The sequence below is a fragment of the Carica papaya genome, chromosome 8 (genome assembly GCF_054855325.1).
Source record: "Carica papaya isolate Zhongbai chromosome 8, ASM5485532v1, whole genome shotgun sequence".
Taxonomy (NCBI): Eukaryota; Viridiplantae; Streptophyta; class Magnoliopsida; order Brassicales; family Caricaceae; genus Carica; species Carica papaya.
Window position 1 is genome coordinate 19,247,683 of NC_142316.1, and position 18,092 is coordinate 19,265,774.

Genomic DNA, 18,092 nt, shown 5'->3' on the forward strand with positions numbered 1-18,092 from the left:
TAACGTCGAACAACCCATCCGAAAAAAAATAGGTGCAACACTAGGGCTTCCCAAGTTGTCACACATTCGAGTACTGCGCTCGCCCAAGCACAATTAACTGCGGAGTTCTGATGGGATCCGGAGCTTTAGTGCTGGTAAGATCGCACCTGTTTTATTTTGCGCAGCAAATACATACACTCCTTCTCCTTTCTTCCCCCTCCCGTCATTTGTTTCCTTGTGCGTTCACACTTCACCTCTCATTTTCGTTCTAATATCGATTAAAATGCCCCTGCTTCTTGACTCACATTTGCGTATAAACCAGCGGACCCTAGTTCCAGACGCGCGTAACGTCGAAAGACCCGTCTGAAAAAAAATTGTTGCGACACGAGGACTTCCTAGGAGGTCACCCATCCGAGTACTACTCTCGCCCAAGCACACTTGACTGCGGAGGTCTGATGGGATCCGGTGCATTAGTGATGGTATGATCGCACCTGTTTAATTTTGCGCTGAAAATACATACACTCCTTCTCTTTTCTTCCCCCTCCCGTCATTTGTTTCCTTGTGCGTGCGCACTGCACCTCCCGTACCCGTTCTAATATCAAGTAAAATGCCACGGCGCCGTGACTCACATTTGCGAATAAACTTGCGGACCATAAATCAAGTCACGCGTAACGTCGAAAGAATCATCTGCAAAAAGATGGGTGCAACACGAGGACCTCCCAAGAAAATGGGTGAAATATAAGGACTTCGCAGGAGGTCACCCATCCGAGTACTTTTCTCGCCCAAGCACCCTTAACTGCGGAGTTCTGATAGAATCCGTTGCATTAGTGCTGGTATGATCCCTCATGTTTCATTCTGCACTGCAAATACATACACTCTTTCTCCTCTCATCCCCCCTCCCGTCATTTGTTTCCTTGTGCGTGCACTCTGCATCTCTCTTTCTCGTTCTAATATCAAGTAATATGCCCCGGCACCGTGACTCACCTTTGAAAATGAACCAGTGGTTTATAATTACAGTCGCGCGTAACGTCGAACAACCCATCCGAAAAAAAATAGGTGCAACACGAGGGCTTCCCAGGTGGTCACCGATCCGAGTACTACTCTCCCCCAAGCACACTTAACTGCGGAGTTCTGATGGGATCCGGGGCTGTAGTGCTGGTATGATAGCACCTATTTAATTTCGCGCTGCAAATACATACACTCCTTCTCCTTTCTTCCCCCTCCCGTCCTTTGTTTCCTTGTGCGTGCGCACTGCACCTCTCGTTCTCGTTCAAATATCAAGTAAAATGCCACGGCGCCGTGACCCACATTTGCGAATAAATCTGCGGACCATAATTAAAGTCGCGTGTAACGTCGAATGGCACATCTGAAAAAAAGAAAATGGGTGCAACACGAGAACTTCCAAGGAGGTAACCCATCATTGTACTACTTTCACCAAAGCTCACTTAACTGCGGAGTTCTGATGGGATCCGGTGCATTAGTGCTGGTGTGACCGCACCTGTTTAATTTCGTTCTAAAAATACATACACTCCTTCTTCCCTCCCCCCCTCTCATCATTTGTTTCCTTGTGCGTTCACACTGCACCTCTCCTTCTCGTTCGAATATGGATTAAAATGCCCCTGATTCTTGACTCACATTTGCGTATAAACCAGCGGACCATAGTTCCAGTCGCGCGTAACGTCGAACGACCCATCTGAACAAAAATTGTTGCGATACGAGGACTTCCCAAGAGGTCACCCATCCGAGTACTACTCTCGCCCAAGCACACTTAACTGCAGAGTTCTGATGGGATCCAGTGCATTAGTGCTGGTATGATGCCACTTGTTTAATTTTGCGCTTCAAATACATACACTCCTTCTTTTTTCTTCCTCCTCCCGTCATTTGTTTCCTTGTGCGTGCGCACTGCACCTCCCGTACTCGTTCTAATATAAAGTAAAATGCCACGGCGCCGTGACTCACATTTGCGAATAAACCTGCGGACCATAAATCAAGTCGTGCGTAACGTCGAAAGAATCATCTGCAAAAAGATGGGTGCAACACGAGGACCTCCCAAGAAAATGAGTGAAATATAAGGACTTCGCAAGAGGTCACCCATCCGAGTACTTTTCTCGCCCAAGCACCCTTAACTGCAGAGTTCTGATAGAATCCGTTGCATTAGTGCTGGTATGATCCCTCATATTTCATTCTGCACTGCAAATACATACACTCTTTCTCCTCCCATCCCCCCTCCCGTCATTTGTTTCCATGTGCGTGCACTCTGCATCTCTCTTTCTCGTTCTAATATCAAGTAATATGCCTCGGCACCGTGACTCACCTTTGCAAATGAACCAGCGTTTTATAATTTCATTCGCGTGTAACGTCGAACAACCCATCCGAGTACTACTCTCGCCCAAGCACACCTAACTGCGGAGTTCTGATGGGATCCGGGGCTTTAGTGCTGGTATGATCGCACCTGTTTAATTCCACGCTGCAAATACATACACTCCTTCTCCTTTCTTCCCCCTCCGTCATTTGTTTCCTTGTGCGTTCACAATTCATCTCTCCTTCTCGTTCTAATATCGATTAAAATGCCCCTGCTTCTTGACTCACATTTGCGTATAAACCAGCGGACCCTAGTTCCAGACGCGCGTAACGTCGAACGACCCGTCTGAAAAAAAATTGGTGAGACACGAGGATTTCCCAGGAGGTCACCCATTCGAGTACTAATATCGCCCAAGCACACTTAACTGCGGAGTTCTGATGGGATCAGGTGCATTAGTGCTGGTATGATAGCACCTGTTTAATTTTGCGCTGCAAATACATAAACTCATTCCCCTTTCTTCCCCCTCCCGTCATTTGTTTCCTTGTGCGTGCGCACTGCACCTCCCGTTCTCGTTTTAATATCAAGTAAAATGGTACAGCGCCGTGACCCACATTTGCGAATAAACTTGAGGACCATAATTCAAGTCGCGCGTAACGTCGAAAGAATCATCTGCAAAAAAATGGGAGCAACACGAGGACTTCACAAGAAAATGGGTGAAATATAAGGACTTCGCAGGAGGTAACCCATGCTAGTAGAACTTTCGTCCAAGCACCCTTACTTACAAAGTTCTGATAGAATCCATTGCATTAGTGTGGTATGATCGCACCTATTTCATTTCGCCCTGAAAATACATACACTCCTTCTCCTTCCCTCCCCCTCCCATCAATTGTTTCCTTGTATGTTCACACTGCACCTCTCATTCTCGTTCTAATATCGATTAAAATGCCCCTGCTTCTTGACTCACATTTGCGAATAAACCTGCGAACCATAAATCAAGTCGCCCGTAACGTCGAAAGAATCATCTGCAAAAAGATGGGTGCAACACGAGGATCTCCCAAGAAAATGGGTGAAATATAAGGACTTCGCAGGAGGTCACCCATCCGAGTACTTTTCTCGCCCAAGCACCCTTAACTACGGAGTTCTGATAGAATCCATTGCATTAGTGCTGGTATGATCCCTCATGTTTCATTCCACATTGCAAATACATACATTCTTTCTCATTCCATCCCCCCTCCCGTCATTTGTTTTCTTGTGCGTGCACTCTGCATCTCTCTTTCTCGTTCTAATATCAAGTAATATGCCCCAGCACCGTGACTCACCTTTGCAAATGAACCAGCGGTTTATAATTCCATTCGCGCGTAACGTCGAACAACCCATCCGAAAAAAAATAGGTGCAACACGAGGGCTTCCCAGGTGGTCAGCCATCCGAGTACTACCCTCGCCCAAGCACACTTAACTGCAGAGTTCTGATAGGATCCGGAGCTTTAGTGCTGGTATGATCGCACCTGTTTAATTTTCTGCTGTAAATACATACACTCATTCTCCTTTCTTCCCCCTCCCGTCATTTGTTTCCTTGTGCGTTCACACTTCACCTCTCATTCTCATTCTAATAGCGATTAAAATGCCCCTGCTTCTTGACTCACATTTGCGTATAAACCAGCGGACCCTAACTCCAGACGCGCGTAACGTCGAACAACCCGTCTGAAAAAAAAATTAGTGCGACACGAGGACTTCCCGTGAGGTCACCCATCTGAGTACTAATCTCGCCCAAACACACTTAACTGCGGAGTTCTGATGGGATCCGGTGCATTAGTGCTGGTATGATCACACAGGTTTAATTTTGCGCTGCAAATACATAAACTCCGTCTCCTTTCTTCCCCCTCCCGTCATTTGTTTCCTTGTGCGTGCGCACTGCACCTCTCGTTCTCGTTCAAATATCAAGTAAAATGCCACGGCGTCATGACTCACATTTGCGAATAAATTTGTGGACCATAATTAAAGTCGCGCGTAACGTCGAACGACACATCTGAAAAAAAAAAAAGGGTGCATCACGAGGACTTCACAAGAAAATGGGTGAAATATAAGGACTTCGCAGGAGGTAACCCACGCTAGTACTACTCTCGCCCAAGCACCCTTACCTACGGAGTTTTGATAGAATCTGATGCATTAGTGCTGGTATGATCGCACCTGTTTCATTTCGTGCTGAAAATACATACACTCCTTCTCCTTCCCTCCCCCTCCCATCAATTGTTTCCTTGTGCGTTCACACTGCACCTCTCCTTCTCGTTCAAATATCAAGTAAAATGCCACGGCGCCGTGCCTCACACTTGCGAATAAATCTGCGGACCATAATTATAGTCGCGCGTAACGTCGAACGGCACATCTGAAAAAAAGAAAATGGGTGTAACACGAGAACCTCCCAGGAGGTAACCCATCTTTGTACTACTTTCGCCAAAGCACACTTAACTGCGGAGTTCTGATGGGATCCGGTGCATTTGTGCTGGTGTGACCACACCTGTTTAATTTCGTGCGGAAAATACATACACTCCTTCTTCCCTCCCCCCTCCCATCATTTGTTTCCTTGTGCGTTCACACTGCACCTTTCTTTCTCATTCTAATATCGATGAAAATGCCCCTGATTCTTGACTCACATTTGCGTATAAACCAGCGGACCATAGTTCCGGTCGCGCGTAACGTCGAACGACCCATCTGAAAAAAAATTGTTGCGATACGAGAACTTCCCAAGAGGTCACCCATCCGAGAACTACTCTCGCCCAAGCACACTTAACTGCAGAGTTCTGATGGGATCAAGTGCATTAGTGCTGGTATGATGCCACTTGTTTAATTTTGCGCTTCAAATACACACACTCCTTCTCTTTTGTTCCTCCTCCCGTCATTTGTTTCCTTGTGCGTGCGCACTGCACCTCCCGTACTCGTTCTAATATCAAGTAAATGCCACGGCGCCGTGACTCACCTTTGCAAATGAACTAGCGGTTTATAATTCCATTCACGCGTAACGTCGAAAGAATCATCTCCAAAAAGATGGGTGCAACACGAGGACCTCCCAAGAAAATGGGTGAAATATAAGGACTTCGCAGGAGGTCACCCATCCGAGTACTTTTCTTGCCCAAGCACCCTTAACTGCGGAGTTCTGATAGAATCCGTTGCATTAGTGCTGGTATGATCCCTCATGTTTCATTCTGCACTGCAAATACATACACTCTTTCTTCTTCCATCCCCCGTCCCGTCATTTGTTTCCTTGTGCGTGCGCACTGCACCTCTCGTTCTCGTTCAAATATCAAGTAAAATGCCACGGCGCCGTGACTCACCTTTACAAATGAACCAGCGGTTTATAATTCCATTCGCGCGTAACGTCGAACAACCCATCCGAAAAAAAATAGGTGCAACACGAGGGCTTCCCAAGTAGTCACCCATCCGAGTACTACTCTCGCCCAAGCACACTTAACTGCGGAGTTCTGATGGGATCCGGGGCTTTAGTGCTGGTATGATCGCACCTTTTTAAATTCGCGCTGCAAATACATACACTCCTTCTCCTTTCTTCCCCCTCTCGTCATTTGTTTCCTTGTGCATTCACACTTCACCTCTCATTCTCGTTCTAATATCGATTAAAATGTCCCTGCTTCTTGACTCACATTTGCGTATAAACCAGCGGACCCTAGTTCCAAACGCGCGTAACGTCGAACGACCCGTCTCAAAAAAAATTGGTGCGACACGAGGATTTCCCAGGAGGTCACCCATCCGAGTACTAATCTCGCCCAAGCACACTTCACTGCGGAGTTCTGATGGCATCTGGTGCATTAGTGCTGGTATGATCGCACCTATTTAATTTCGCGCTGCAAATACATAAATTCCTTCTCCTTTCTTCCCCCTCCCGTCATTTGTTTCCTTGTGCGTGCGCACTACACCTCTCGTTCCCGTTCAAATATCAAGTACAACGCCACGACGCTGTGACTCACATTTGCGAATAAATCTGCGGACCATAATTAAAGTCACGCGTAACGTCGAACGGCGCATCTGAAAAAAAGAAAATGGGTGCAACACGAGAACTTCCCAAGAGGTAACCCATCATTGTACTACTTTCACCAAAGCACACTTAACTGCGGAGTTCTGATGGGATCCGGTGCATTTGTGCTGGTGTGACCGCGCCTGTTTAATTTCGTGCTGAAAATACATTCACTCCTTCTTCCCTCCCCCCCTCCCATCATTTGTTTCCTTGTGCGTTCACACTGCAACTCTCCTTCTCGTTCTAACATCGATGAAAATGCCCCTGATTCTTGACTCACATTTGCGTATAAACCAGTAGACCATAGTTCCAGTCGCGAGTAACGTCGAACGACCCATCTGAAAAAAAATTATTGCGATACGAGAACTTCCCAAGAGGTCACCCATCCGAGTACTACTCTCGCCCAAGCACACTTAACTGCAGAGTTCTGATGGGATCAAGTGCATTAGTGCTGGTATGATGCCACTTGTTTAATTTTGCGCTTCAAATACATACACTCCTTCTCTATTCTTCCTCCTCCCGTCATTTGTTTCCTTGTGCGTTCGCACTGCACCTCCCGTACTCGTTCTAATATTAAGTAAAATACCACGGCGCCGTGACTCACCTTTGCAAATGAACCAGCGGTTTATAATTCTATTCGCGCGTAACGTCGAAAGAATCATCTGCAAAAAGATGGGTGCAACACGAGGACCTCCCAAGAAAGTGGGTGAAATATAAGGACTTCGCAGGAGGTCACCCATCCGAGTACTTTTCTTGCCCAAGCACCCTTAACTGCGGAGTTCTGATAGAATCCGTTGCATTAGTGCTGGTATGATCCCTCATGTTTCATTCTGCACTGCAAATACATACACTCTTTCTTCTTCCATCCCCCGTCCCGTCATTTGTTTCCTTGTACGTGCGCACTGCACCTCTCGTTCTCGTTCAAATATCAAGTAAAATGCCACGGCGCCGTGACTCACCTTTACAAATGAACCAGCGGTTTATAATTCCATTCGCGCGTAACGTCGAACAACCCATCCGAAAAAAAATAGGTGCAACACGAGGGCTTCCCAAGTAGTCACCCATCCGAGTACTACTCTCGCCCAAGCACACTTAACTGCGGAGTTCTGATGGGATCCGGGGCTTTAGTGCTGGTATGATCGCACCTTTTTAAATTCGCGCTGCAAATACATACACTCCTTCTCCTTTCTTCCCCCTCCCGTCATTTGTTTCCTTGTGCATTCACACTTCACCTCTCATTCTCGTTCTAATATCAATTAAAATGTCCCTGCTTCTTGACTCACATTTGCGTATAAACCAGCGGACCCTAGTTCCAAACGCGCGTAACGTCGAACGACCCGTCTCAAAAAAAATTGGTGCGACACGAGGATTTGCCAGGAGGTCACCCATCCGAGTACTAATCTCGCCCAAGCACACTTCACTGCGGAGTTCTGATGGCATCTGGTGCATTAGTGCTGGTATGATCGCACCTATTTAAATTCGCGCTGCAAATACATAAATTCCTTCTCCTTTCTTCCCCCTCCCGTCATTTGTTTCCTTGTGCGTGCGCACTGCACCTCTCGTTCCCGTTCAAATATCAAGTACAACGCCACGACGCCGTGACTCACATTTGCGAATAAATCTGCGGACCATAATTAAAGTCGCGCGTAACGTCGAACGGCGCATCTGAAAAAAAAAAAATGGGTGCAACACGAGAACTTCCCAAGAGGTAACCCATCATTGTACTACTTTCTCCAAAGCACACTTAACTGCGGAGTTCTGGTGGGATCCGGTGCATTTGTGCTGGTGTGACCGCGCCAGTTTAATTTCGTGCTGAAAATACATTCACTCCTTCTTCCCTCCCCCCCTCCCATCATTTGTTTCCTTGTGCGTTCACACTGCAACTCTCCTTCTCGTTCTAACATCGATGAAAATGCCCCTGATTCTTGACTCACATTTGCGTATAAACCAGTAGACCATAGTTCCAGTCGCGAGTAACGTCGAACGACCCATCTGAAAAAAAATTGTTGCGATACGAGAACTTCCCAAGAGGTCACCCATCCGAGTACTACTCTCGCCCAAGCACACTTAACTGCAGAGTTCTGATGGGATCAAGTGCATTAGTGCTGGTATGATGCCACTTGTTTAATTTTGCGCTTCAAATACATACACTCCTTCTCTATTCTTCCTCCTCCCGTCATTTGTTTCCTTGTGCGTTCGCACTGCACCTCCCGTACTCGTTCTAATATTAAGTAAAATGCCACGGCGCCGTGACTCACCTTTGCAAATGAACCAGCGGTTTATAATTCTATTCGCGCGTAACGTCGAAAGAATCATCTGCAAAAAGATGGGTACAACACGAGGACCTCCCAAGAAAGTGGGTGAAATATAAGGACTTCGCAGGAGGTCACCCATCCGAGTACTTTTCTCGCCCAAGCACCCTTAACTGCGGAGTTCTGATAGAATCCGTTGCATTAGTGCTGGTATGATCCCTCATGTTTCATTCTGCACTGCAAATACATACACTGTTTCTTCTCCCATCCCCCGTCCCGTCATTTGTTTCCTTGTGCGTGCGCACTGCACCTCTCGTTCTCGTTCAAATATCAAGTAAAATGCCACGGCGCCGTGACTCACATTTGCGAATAAACCTGCGGACCATAAATCAAGCCGCGCGTAACGTCGAAAGAATCATATGCAAAAAGATGGGTGCAACACGAGGACCTCCCAAGAAAATGGGTGAAATATAAGGACTTCGCAGGAGGTCATCCATCCGAGTACTTTTCTCGCCCAAGCACCCTTACTGCGGAGTTCTGATAGAATCCGTTGCATTAGTGCTGGTATGATCCCTCATGTTTCATTCTGCACTGCAAATACATACACTCTTTCTCCTTCCATCCCCCCTCCCGTCATTTGTTTCCTTGTGCGTGCGCATTGCACCTCTCGTTCTCGTTCAAATATCAGGTAAAATGCCACAGCGTCGTGACTCACATTTGCGAATAAATCTTCGGACCATAATTAAAGTCGCGCGTAACGTCGAATGGCACAACTGAAAAAAAGAAAATGGGTGCATCACGAGGACTTCACAAGAAAATGGGTGAAATATAAGGGCTTCCCAGGAGGTAACCCATGCTAGTACTACTCTCGCCCAAGCACCCTTACCTGCGGAGTTCTGATGGGATCCGGAGCTTTAGTGCTGGTATGATCGCACCTGTTTAATTTTGCGCTTCAAATACTTACACTCTTTCTCTTTTCTTCCCCCTCCCGTCATTTGTTTCCTTGTGTGTTCACACTGCACCTCCCGTACTTCTTCTAATATCAAGTAAAATGCCCCTGCTTCTTGACTCACATTTGCGTATAAACCAGCGGACCCTAGTTCCAGACGCGCGTAACGTCGAACGACCCGTCTGAAAAAAAAATTAGTGCGACACAAGGACTTCCCGTGAGGTCACCCATCCGAGTACTAATCTCGCCCAAGCACACTTAACTTGCGGAGTTCTGATAGAATCCGTTGCATTGGTGCTGGTATGATCGCACCTGTTTCATTTTGCGCTGCAAATACAAAAACTCCTTCTCCTTTCTTCCCCCTCCCATGATTTTTTTCCTTGTGCGTGCGCACTGCACCTCTCGTTCTTGTTCAAATATCAAGTAAAATCCCACGGCGCCGTGACTCACATTTGCGAATAAATCTGCGGGCCATAATTAAAGTCGCGCGTAACGTCGAACGGCACATCTGAAAAAAAGAAAATGGGTGCAACACAAGAACTTCCCAGGAGGTAACCCATCATTGTACTACTTTCGCCAAAGCACACTTAACTACGGAGTTCTGATGGGATCCGGTGCATTTGTGCTGGTGTGACCGCACCTATTTAATTTCGTGCTGAAAATACATACACTCCTTCTTCCCTCCCCCCCTCCCATCATTTGTTTCCTTGTGCGTTCACACTGCACCTCTCCTTCTCGTTCTAATATCGATTAAAATTCTCCAGATTCTTGACTCACATTTGCGTATAAACCAGCGGACCATAGTTCCAGTAGCGCGTAACGTTGAACGACCCATCTGAAAAAAAATTGTTGCGATACGAGGACTTCCCAAGAGGTCACCCATCCGAGTACTACTCTCGCCCAAGCACACTTAACTGGAGAGTTCTGATTGGATCCAGTGCATTAGTGCTGGTATGATGCCACTTGTTTAATTTTGCGCTTCAAATACATAAACTCCTTCTCTTTTCTTCCTCCTCCTGTCATTTCTTTCCTTGTGCGTGCGCACTGTACCTCCCGTGCTCGTTCTAATATCAAGTAAAATGCCACGGCGACGTGACTCCCATTTGCGAATAAACCTGAGGACCATAATTCAAGTCGCGCGTAACGTAGCAAGAATCATCTGCAAAAAAATGTGTGCAACACGAGGACTTCACAAGAAAATGGGTGAAATATAAGGACTTCGCAGGAGGTAACCCATGCTAGTACTACTCTCGCCCAAGCACCCTTACCTACGGAGTTCTGATAGAATCCGTTGCATTAGTGCTGGTATCATCGCACCTGTTTCATTTCGTGCTGAAAATATATACACTCCTTCTCCTTCCCTCCCCCTCCCATCAATTGTTTCCTTGTGCGTTCACAATGCACATCTCCTTCTCGTTCTAATATCGATTAAAATGCCCCTGCTTCTTGACTCACATTTGCGTATAAACCAGCGGAACCTAGTTCAAGTCGCGCGTAACGTCGAACAACTCGTCTGAAAATAAATTGGTGCGACACGAGGACTTCGCAGGAGGTCACCCATCCGGGTACTACTCTCGCCCAAGCACACTTAACTGCGGAGTTCTGATGGGATCCGGTGCATTAGTGTTGGTATGATCGCACCTGTTTAATTCCGCGCTGCAAATACATAAACTCCTTCTCCTTTCTTCCCCCTCCCGTCATTTCTTTCCTTTTGCGTGCGCACTGCACCTACCGTGCTCATTCTAATATCAAATAAAATGCTACGGTGCCGTGACTCACATTTGCGAATAAACCTGAGGACCATAATTCAAGTCGCGCGTATCGTCGAAAGAATTATCTGCAAAAAAAAGGGTGAAATATAAGGACTTCGCAGGAGGTCACCCATCCTAGTGCTACTCTCGCCCAAGCACCCTTAACTTGTGGAGTTCTGATAGAATCGGTTGCATTGGTGCTGGTATGATTGCTCATGTCTCATTCTGTGCTGCAAATACATACACTTTTTCTCCCTCCATCCCCCCTCCCGTCATTTGTTTCCTTGTGCGTGCACTCTGCATCTCTCCTTCTCGTTCTAATATCGATTAAAATGCCCCTGCTTCTTGACTCACATTTGCGTATAAACCAATGGACCCTAGTTCCAGTCACGCGTAACGTCGAACGACCCGTCTGAAAAAAAAATTAGTGCGACACGAGGACTTCCCAGGAGGTCAACCATCCGAGTATTACTCTCGCCCAAGCACAATTAACTGCGGAGTTCTGATGGGATCCGGTGCATTAGTGCTAGTACGATCGAATCTGTTTAATTTCGCGCTGCAAATACATAAATTCCTTCTCCTTTCTTCCCCCTCCCGTCATTTGTTTCCTTGTGCGTGCGCACTGCACCTCCCGTTCTCGTTTTAATATCAAGTAAATAGCTACAGTGCCGTGACTCACATTTGCGAATAAACCTGAGGACCATAATTCCAGTCGCGCGTAACGTCGAAAGAATTATCTGCAAAAAAATGGGTGCAACACGGGACTTCACAAGAAAATGGGTGAAATATAAGGACTTCGCAGGAGGTAACCCTTGCTAGTCCAACTCTCGCCCAAGCACCCTTACATACGTAGTTCTGATAGAATTCGTTGCATTAGTGCTGGTATGATCGCACCTGTTTAATTTCGCGCTGCAAATACATAAACTCCATCTCCTTTCTTCCCCCTCCCGTCATTTGTTTCCTTGTGCATGCGCACTGCACCTCTCGTTCTCGTTCAAATATCAAGTAAAATGCCACGGCGCCGTGACTCACATTTACGAATAAATCTGCAGACCGTAATTAAAGTCGCGCGTAACGTCGAACGGCACATCTGAAAAAAAAAATGGGTGCAACACGAGAACTTCCCAGGAGGTAACCCATCATTGTACTACTTTCGCCAAAACACACTTAACTGCGGAGTTCTGATGGGTTCCGGGGCATTAGTGCTGGTGTGACCGCACCTGTTTAATTTCGTGCTGAAAATACATACACTCCTTCTTCCCTACCCCCCTCCCATCATTTGTTTCCTTGTGCGTTCACACTGCACCTCTCCTTCTCGTTCGAATATCGATGAAAATGCCCCTGATTCTTGACTCACATTTGCGTATAAACCAGCGGACCATAGTTCCAGTCCCGCGTAATGTCGAACGACCCATCTGAAAAAAAATTATTGCGATACGAGGACTTCCCAAGAGGTCACCCATCCGAGTACTACTCTCGCCCAAGCACCCTTAACTGCAGAGTTCTGATGGGATCCAGTACATTAGTGCTGGTATGATGCCACTTGTTTAATTTTGCGCTTCAAATACATACACTCCTTCTCTTTTCTTCCTCCTCCCGTTATTTGTTTCCTTGTGCGTGTGCACTGCACCTCCCGTACTCGTTCTAATATCAAGTAAAATGCCACGGCGCCATGACTCACATTTGCGAATAAACCTGCGGACCATAAATCAAGTCGCGCGTAACGTCGAAAGAATCATCTGCAAAAAGATGGGTGCAACACGAGGACCTCCCAAGAAAATGGGTGAAATATAAGGACTTCGCAGGAGGTCACCCATCCGAGTACTTTTCTCGCCCAAGCACCCTTAACTGCGGAGTTCTGATAGAATCCGTTGCATTAGTGCTGGTATGATCCCTCATGTTTCATTCTGCACTGCAAATACATACACTCTTTCTCCTCCCATCCCCCCACCCGTCATTTGTTTCCTTGTGCGTGCACTCTGCACCTCTCTTTCTCGTTCTAATATCAAATAATATGCCCCGGCACCGTGACTCACCTTTGCAAATGAACCAGCGGTTTATAATTCCATTCGCGCGTAACGTTCAACAACCCATCCGAGAAAAAAAAGGTGCAACACGAGGGCTTCCCAAGTGGTCACCCATCCGAGTACTACTCTCGCCCAAGCACACCTAACTGCGAAGTTCTGATGGGATCCGGAGCTATAGTTCTGGTATGATCGCACCTGTTTAATTCCGCGCTGCAAATACATATACTCCTTCTCCTTTCTTCCCCCTCCGTCATTTGTTTCCTTGTGCGTTCACACTTCATCTCTTCTTCTCGTTCTAATATCGATTAAAATGCCCCTTCTTCTTGACTCACATTTGCGTATAAACCAGCGGACCCTAGTTCCAGACTCGCGTAACGTCGAACGACCCGTCTGAAAAAAAATTGGTGCGACACGAGGAGTTTCCAGGAGGTCACCCATCTGAGTACTAATCTCGCCCAAGCACACTTAACTGCGGAGTTCTGAAGGGATCCGGTGCATTTGTGCTGGTATGATCGCACCTGTTTAATTTCGCGCTGCAAATACATAAACTCATTCCCCTTTCTTCCCCCTCCCGTCATTTCTTTCCTTGTGCGTGCGCACTGCACCGCCCGTGCTCGTTCTAATATCAAGTAAAATACTACGGTGCCGTGACTCACATTTGCGAATAAACCTGAGGACCATAATTTAAGTCGCGCGTATCGTCGAAAGAATCATCTGCAAAAAAATGGGTGCAACACGAGGACTTCCTAAGAAAATGGGTGAAATATAAGGACTTCGCAGGAGGTCACCCATCCTAGTGCTACTCTCGCCCAAGCACCCTTAACTTGCAGAGTTCTGAAAGAATCTGTTGCATTGGTGCTGGTATGATTGCTCATGTTTCATTCTGCGCTGCAAATACATACACTTTTTCTCCCTCCATCCCCCCTTCCGTCATTTGTTTCCTTGTGCGTGCACTCTGCATCTCTCCTTCTCGTTCTAATATCGATTAAAATGCCCCTGCTTCTTGACTCACATTTGCGTATAAACCAGCGGACCCTAGTTCCAGTCGCGCGTAACGTCGAACGACCCGTCTGAAAAGAAATTAGTGCGACACGAGGACTTTCCAGGAGGTCACCAATCCGAGTACTAATCTCGCCCAAGCACACTTAACTGCGGAGTTTTGATGGGATCCGGTGCATTAGTGCTGGTATGATCGCACCTGTTTAATTCCGCGCTGCAAATACATAAACTCCTTCTCCTTTCTTCCCCCTCAAGTCATTTGTTTCCTTGTGCGTGCGCACTGCACTACTCGTTCTCGTTTAAATATCAAGTAAAATGCCACGGAGCCGTGACTCACATTTGCGAATAAATCTGCGAACCATAATTAAAGTCGCGCGTAACGTCGAACGACACATCTAAAGAAAAGAAAATGGGTGCAACACGAGAACTTCACAAGAAAATGGGTGAAATATAAGGACTTCGCAGGAGGAAACCCATGCAAGTACTACTCTCGCCCAAGCACCCTTACCTACGGAGTTCTGATAGAATCCGTTCCATTAGTGCTGATATGATCGCACCTGTTTCATTTCGTGCTGAAAATACATACACTCCTTCTCCTTCCCTCCCCCTCCCATCAATTGTTTCCTTGTGCGTTCACACTGCACCTCTCCTTCTCGTTCTAATATCGATTAAAATGCCCCTGCTTCTTGACTCACATTTGCGTATAAAGCAGCGGACCCTAGTTCCAGTCGCGCGTAACGTCGAACGACCCGTCTGAAAAAAAATTGGTGCGACACGAGAACTTCCTAGGAGGTCACCCATCCGAGTACTACTCTCGCCCAAGAACACTTAACTCCGGAGTTCTGAAGGGATCCGGTGCATTAGTGCTGGTATGATCACACCCTTTTAATTTCGCGCTGCAAATATATAAACTCCTTCTCCTTTCTTCCCCCTCCCGTCATTTGTTTCCTTGTGCATGCGCATTGCACCTCCCGTGCTCGTTCTAATATCAAGTAAAATGGTACGGTGCCGAGACGCACATTTGTGAATAAACCTGAGGACCAAAATTCAAGTTACGCGTATCAAGTCGCGCGTAACGTCGAACGACCCGTCTGAAAAAAAAAATTAGTGCGACACAAGGACTTCCTAGGAGGTCACCCATCCGAGTACTACTCTCGACCAAGCACACTTAACTGCAGAGTTCTGATGGGATCCAGTGCATTAGTGCTGGTATGATGCCACTTGATTAATTTTGCGCTTCAAATAGATACACTCCTTCTCTTTTCTTCCACCCCCCGTCATTTGTTTCCTTGTGCGTGCGCACTGCACCTCCCATACTCGTTCTAATATCAAGTAAAATGCCACGGCGCCGTGACTCACATTTACGAATAAACCTGCGAACCATAAATCAAGTTGCGAGTAACGTCGAAAGAATCATTTGCAAAAAGATGGGTGCAACACGAGGACCTCCCAAGAAAATGGGTGAAATATATGGACTTCGCAGTAGGTAACCCATCCGAGTACTACTCTCGCCCAAGCACACTTAACTGCGGAGTTCTGATGGGATCCGGGGCTTTAGTGCTGGTATGATCGCACCTGTTTAATTTCGCGCTGCAAATACATACACTCCTTCTCCTTTATTCCCCCTCCCGTCAATTGTTTCCTTGTGCGTTCACACTGCACCTCTCATTCTCGTTCTAATATCGATTAAAATGCCCCTGCATCTTAACTCACATTTGAGTATAAACCAGCGGACCCTAGTTCCAGTCGCGCGTAACGTCGAACGACCCGTCTGAAAAAAAATTGTTGCGACACGAGAACTTCCCAGGAGGTCACCCATCCGAGTACTACTCTCGCCCAAGCACACTTAACTGCGGAGTTCTGATGGGATCAAGTGCATTAGTGCTGATATGATCGCACCCGTTTAATTTAGCGCTGCAAATACATAAACTCCTTCTCCTTTCTTTTCCCTCCCGTCATTTGTTTCCTTGTGCGTGCGCACTGCACCTCCCGTGCTCGTTCTAATATCAAGTAAAATGCTACGGTGCCGTGACTCACATTTGCGAATAAACCTGAGGACCATAATTCAAGTCGCGCGTATCGTCGAAAGAATCATCTGTAAAAAAATGTGTGCAACACGAGGACTTCCTAAGAAAAAGGGTGAAATATAAGGACTTCGCAGGAGGTCACCCATCCTAGTGCTACTCTCGCCCAAGCACCCTTAACTTGCGGAGTTCTGATAGAATCCGTTGCATTGGTGCTGGTATGATTGCTCATGTTTCATTCTGCGCTGCAAATACATACACTCCTTCTTCCCTCCCCCCCTCCCGTCATTTGTTTCCTTGTGCGTTCACACTTCACCTCTCATTCTCGTTCTAATATCGATTAAAATGCCCCTGCTTCTTGACTCACATTTGTGTATAAACCAGCGGACCCTAGTTCTAGACGCGCGTAACGTCAAACGATCCGTCTGAAAAAAAATTGGTGCGACACGAGGACTTCTCAGGAGGTCACCCATCCGAGTACTAATCTCGCCCAAGCACACTTCACTGCGGAGTTCTGATGGGATCCGGTGCATTAGTGTTGATATGATCGCACCTGTTTAATTTCGCGCTGCAAAACTAAAAAACTCATTCCCCTTTCTTCCCCCTCCCGTCATTTGTTTCCTTGTGCGTGCGCACTGCACCTCCCGTTCTCGTTCTAATATCAAGTAAAATGCTACGGCGCTGTGACTCACATTTGCGAATAAACCTGAGGACCATAATTCAAGTCGCGCGTAACGTCGAAAGAATCATCTGCAAAAAAATGGGTGCAACACGAGGACTTCACAAGAAAATGGGTGAAATATAAGGACTTCGCAGGAGGTAACCCATGCTAGTACTACTCTCGCCCAAGCACCCTTACCTACGGTGTTCTGATAGAATCCGTTGCATTAGTGCTGGTATGATCGCACCTATTCCATTTCGTGCTGAAAATACATACACTCCTCCTTCCCTCCCCCTCCCATCAATTGTTTCCTTGTGCGTTCACACTGCACCTCTCCTTCTCGTTCTAATATCGATTAAAATGCCCCTGCTTCTTGACTCACATTTGCGTATAAACAAGCGGACCCCAGTTCCAGTCGCGCGTAACGTCGAACGACCCATCTGAAAAAAAATTGGTGCGACACGAGGACTTCCAAGGAGGTCACCCATTCGAGTACTACTCTCGCCCAAGCACACTTAACTGCGGAGTTCTGATGGGATCCGGTGCATTAGTGCTGGTATAATCGCAACCGTTTAATTCTGTGCTGCAAATACATAAACTCCTTCTCCTTTCTTCCCGCTCCCGTCATTTGTTTCCTTGTGCGTGCGCACTGCACCTCCCGTTCTCGTTCTAATATCAAGTAAAATGCTACGGTGCCGTGACTCACATTTCCGAATAAACCTGAGGACCATAATTCAAGTCGCGCGTATCGTCGAAAGAATCATCTGCAAAAAAATGGGCGCAACACGAGGACTTCCTAAGAAAATGGGTGAAATATAAGGACTTCGCAAGAGGTCACCCATCCTAGAGCTACTCTCGCCCAAGCACCCTTAACTTGCGGAGTTCTGATAGAATCAGTTGCATTGGTGCTGGTATAATTGCTCATGTTTCATTCTACGCTGCAAATACATACACTTTTTCTCCCTCCATCCCCCCGCCCGTCATTTGTTTCCTTTTGCGTGCACTCTGCATCTCTCATTCTCGTTCTAATATAGATTAAAATGCCCCTGCTTCTTGACTCAAATTTGCGTATAAACCAGTGGACCCTAGTTCCAGTCGCGCGTAACGTCGAACGACCCGTCTGA

General features: G+C 46.8%; 3 non-coding genes and 32 pseudogenes across 3 annotated transcripts; all 35 read right to left on the reverse strand.

Annotated features, from left to right (window-relative positions):
- Positions 1-29: 29 nt before the first annotated feature.
- Positions 30-148, reverse strand: LOC148249081 (5S ribosomal RNA; annotated as a pseudogene).
- Positions 149-353: 205 nt separating this feature from the next.
- On the reverse strand, positions 354-472 carry LOC148249082 (5S ribosomal RNA; annotated as a pseudogene).
- Positions 473-1,032: 560 nt separating this feature from the next.
- On the reverse strand, positions 1,033-1,151 carry LOC148249083 (5S ribosomal RNA; annotated as a pseudogene).
- A 209-nt stretch (positions 1,152-1,360) lies between these two features.
- On the reverse strand, positions 1,361-1,479 carry LOC148249084 (5S ribosomal RNA; annotated as a pseudogene).
- A 204-nt stretch (positions 1,480-1,683) lies between these two features.
- LOC148249085 (5S ribosomal RNA) lies at positions 1,684-1,801 on the reverse strand (annotated as a pseudogene).
- Positions 1,802-2,637: 836 nt separating this feature from the next.
- LOC148249086 (5S ribosomal RNA) lies at positions 2,638-2,756 on the reverse strand (annotated as a pseudogene).
- Positions 2,757-3,669: 913 nt separating this feature from the next.
- On the reverse strand, positions 3,670-3,788 carry LOC148249087 (5S ribosomal RNA; annotated as a pseudogene).
- A 206-nt stretch (positions 3,789-3,994) lies between these two features.
- LOC148249088 (5S ribosomal RNA) lies at positions 3,995-4,113 on the reverse strand (annotated as a pseudogene).
- A 566-nt stretch (positions 4,114-4,679) lies between these two features.
- On the reverse strand, positions 4,680-4,798 carry LOC148249089 (5S ribosomal RNA; annotated as a pseudogene).
- A 203-nt stretch (positions 4,799-5,001) lies between these two features.
- LOC148249090 (5S ribosomal RNA) lies at positions 5,002-5,119 on the reverse strand (annotated as a pseudogene).
- Positions 5,120-5,679: 560 nt separating this feature from the next.
- On the reverse strand, positions 5,680-5,798 carry LOC148249091 (5S ribosomal RNA). Its single transcript, XR_015814381.1, has one exon. It is a non-coding gene; the product is annotated as a 5S ribosomal RNA (ribosomal RNA).
- Positions 5,799-6,003: 205 nt separating this feature from the next.
- LOC148249092 (5S ribosomal RNA) lies at positions 6,004-6,122 on the reverse strand (annotated as a pseudogene).
- A 209-nt stretch (positions 6,123-6,331) lies between these two features.
- On the reverse strand, positions 6,332-6,450 carry LOC148249093 (5S ribosomal RNA; annotated as a pseudogene).
- Positions 6,451-6,654: 204 nt separating this feature from the next.
- On the reverse strand, positions 6,655-6,772 carry LOC148249094 (5S ribosomal RNA; annotated as a pseudogene).
- A 561-nt stretch (positions 6,773-7,333) lies between these two features.
- On the reverse strand, positions 7,334-7,452 carry LOC148249095 (5S ribosomal RNA). Its single transcript, XR_015814382.1, has one exon. It is a non-coding gene; the product is annotated as a 5S ribosomal RNA (ribosomal RNA).
- A 205-nt stretch (positions 7,453-7,657) lies between these two features.
- LOC148249096 (5S ribosomal RNA) lies at positions 7,658-7,776 on the reverse strand (annotated as a pseudogene).
- A 209-nt stretch (positions 7,777-7,985) lies between these two features.
- On the reverse strand, positions 7,986-8,104 carry LOC148249097 (5S ribosomal RNA; annotated as a pseudogene).
- A 204-nt stretch (positions 8,105-8,308) lies between these two features.
- Positions 8,309-8,426, reverse strand: LOC148249098 (5S ribosomal RNA; annotated as a pseudogene).
- A 949-nt stretch (positions 8,427-9,375) lies between these two features.
- Positions 9,376-9,494, reverse strand: LOC148249099 (5S ribosomal RNA; annotated as a pseudogene).
- A 206-nt stretch (positions 9,495-9,700) lies between these two features.
- On the reverse strand, positions 9,701-9,820 carry LOC148249100 (5S ribosomal RNA; annotated as a pseudogene).
- Positions 9,821-10,029: 209 nt separating this feature from the next.
- Positions 10,030-10,148, reverse strand: LOC148249101 (5S ribosomal RNA; annotated as a pseudogene).
- A 204-nt stretch (positions 10,149-10,352) lies between these two features.
- Positions 10,353-10,470, reverse strand: LOC148249102 (5S ribosomal RNA; annotated as a pseudogene).
- A 560-nt stretch (positions 10,471-11,030) lies between these two features.
- On the reverse strand, positions 11,031-11,149 carry LOC148249103 (5S ribosomal RNA; annotated as a pseudogene).
- Positions 11,150-11,681: 532 nt separating this feature from the next.
- On the reverse strand, positions 11,682-11,800 carry LOC148249104 (5S ribosomal RNA; annotated as a pseudogene).
- A 560-nt stretch (positions 11,801-12,360) lies between these two features.
- Positions 12,361-12,479, reverse strand: LOC148249105 (5S ribosomal RNA; annotated as a pseudogene).
- A 204-nt stretch (positions 12,480-12,683) lies between these two features.
- Positions 12,684-12,801, reverse strand: LOC148249106 (5S ribosomal RNA; annotated as a pseudogene).
- A 561-nt stretch (positions 12,802-13,362) lies between these two features.
- On the reverse strand, positions 13,363-13,481 carry LOC148249107 (5S ribosomal RNA; annotated as a pseudogene).
- Positions 13,482-13,685: 204 nt separating this feature from the next.
- Positions 13,686-13,804, reverse strand: LOC148249108 (5S ribosomal RNA). The gene has a single exon (XR_015814818.1). It is a non-coding gene; the product is annotated as a 5S ribosomal RNA (ribosomal RNA).
- Positions 13,805-14,365: 561 nt separating this feature from the next.
- On the reverse strand, positions 14,366-14,484 carry LOC148249109 (5S ribosomal RNA; annotated as a pseudogene).
- A 563-nt stretch (positions 14,485-15,047) lies between these two features.
- Positions 15,048-15,166, reverse strand: LOC148249110 (5S ribosomal RNA; annotated as a pseudogene).
- A 221-nt stretch (positions 15,167-15,387) lies between these two features.
- On the reverse strand, positions 15,388-15,506 carry LOC148249111 (5S ribosomal RNA; annotated as a pseudogene).
- Positions 15,507-15,741: 235 nt separating this feature from the next.
- Positions 15,742-15,860, reverse strand: LOC148249112 (5S ribosomal RNA; annotated as a pseudogene).
- A 205-nt stretch (positions 15,861-16,065) lies between these two features.
- Positions 16,066-16,184, reverse strand: LOC148249113 (5S ribosomal RNA; annotated as a pseudogene).
- Positions 16,185-16,743: 559 nt separating this feature from the next.
- Positions 16,744-16,862, reverse strand: LOC148249114 (5S ribosomal RNA; annotated as a pseudogene).
- A 557-nt stretch (positions 16,863-17,419) lies between these two features.
- Positions 17,420-17,538, reverse strand: LOC148249115 (5S ribosomal RNA; annotated as a pseudogene).
- Between the last annotated feature and the right edge of the window lie 554 nt (positions 17,539-18,092).